Below are 2,016 nucleotides of genomic sequence, written 5' to 3' on the forward strand. Positions count from 1 at the left end.
GCAACTCAGTCGCCATTTTAGCGACTGTTTCGCGAGGGAACAACGACCAAAACTATCAGTCGCCAATTCGTAGCTATTTGCCGACTCTTTAGCGACTGATTATTTTAGCGACGCTCTGTTTAGCGACTACGGTTTTCAGTCGCCAAACAGTCGTTACTAGGTATTTGCGACTGTTTAGTGACTGTTTTTGTAGTCGGCAATTCCATGTTTTCTTGTAGTGGTAAACTTAAAACGCATGCGTAAGAAGGAATATGTAGTTTCATATCATAATATCACCACAATCCAAATAAGAAAACCATAGAAGTATACAACAGAGACGGGTTAAACTACCAACCTTGCAATAGTTTCATTCTTCAACAAAGTCACTTTCTATTAGGTGATAAACAGAGCAATTTTCTACACAAAACTATGAATATATTGATGGGAGTTCAAAAAATAGATTAAAGAAACAACCAGCGAAAAGAGAGGGAGGGATCATATTGCATCACATAAGTAATCATTATAAAAGTAACAAAACCAAATGTCACAAGACACACAAAGAGAGGGAGGAAGAGAGATCCACCAACCTGGAATTCAACAAAGTGATATTTTACAAAATGCAGCACAAGACTTGATTTTCTAGCCCCCAAATCTCCAAGTGATACCTGAAGCACTAAAACCAAATCACCTAGACAAAAACAAAAAAGAACAAATCAGACTTGTCTTCCCCTATACGTGCTAACAAAGAGACCTTAAGAAGAGAACAAATAAATTTACATACATTATACTTACATCGTGAACATTCTGAGTAAAAATAAGAAGAGAACAAATAAATTTACACAAATGTTAGAGTAAAAATAAATTTACGAACACACAAAACAAAGAACACTTAGTTTCTTGAATTGCTCATACTTAGATGAAATAGAAAATCCAATACAAATTAAGTCCTATACACATTACCGAAACACATATGATGCATGCACTATCTCACGTATCCAACTCTACAAATCAAAATTTCTTAAATCAATTATCTCCTTACCCTTGATTGAACAAACTTAGAGTAAAAATAAATTTACAAACCATTTTTACGAAGGGAGCAGTGGCGGAAGAAGATAGATCTGTAAGAGTTGAGACGAGCTGCAACTTAGATCAACTCAATAAAAACATTGGCTCATTGCTGCTTGAGTAATGCTTCTCATGGTAGGCGATATGTGAAGATCCATCCTTCATTGTGCAGGCCGAGAGTCATAATCAGATCAATCAAATCGAATAAACCCTAATTCCACCAAATCACGAAGACCATGGAATAAATGACGAGAAAAAAAAAGAAATCAACCATCGATTGATTAAACCCACAAACACAGTCGGACCATGGTATAAACAACAAAGAAGAAGAAGAAGTAATCCATCGATTGATTAAACGCGCAGTCGAACCATCATATAAATGGCGAGGATAAGAATAAATCGAACATCGTTTCTCTCTTTTGTTTTGTCCACTTAGGAGTAATGATATGCTCAAATTTAACCCTGAGCTACTCTCTCAAATTAAGAGATCAATTGTAGTACTTAGGGATCGAATCCACAAAGATTCTAGATTCACACAATAGATTTAATAATCTTTTAATTATGCTAAATCAAAATATTAATTTAAAAAGAATGCAAAAACAGAATTAAGAAGTGTTGTAAATTCAGGAATGAAAAACGCTAGGTCAAGGGAAATTCTCAGGAAATCATGGAAAATCAGATCAATTAATTAAGCAAGCAAGATTCAACAATTAAGCACCGTTCTTGAACTCTAAACACAATTGTAAAATAAACCAGTTCTCACTGCAAATATTATCTAAATTTAAAACCAGAAAATCCAAATCTCTTTGCAAAATTCTAGGTTAAAAATCAGCTTTAAAATCATGTTTAGATAAGTTCACAAAATTACTAAATCAAATCTCTTTGCAAGAAGTAATTTTGCTCACCAAAGGTTTTTGTCAGGAAAATCAATCATATTCTCATATCAATCAATAATCCTAAGATCTAAATCCA

The sequence above is a fragment of the Camelina sativa genome, chromosome 3, assembly GCF_000633955.1.
Source record: "Camelina sativa cultivar DH55 chromosome 3, Cs, whole genome shotgun sequence".
In the NCBI taxonomy this organism is placed as follows: domain Eukaryota; kingdom Viridiplantae; phylum Streptophyta; class Magnoliopsida; order Brassicales; family Brassicaceae; genus Camelina; species Camelina sativa.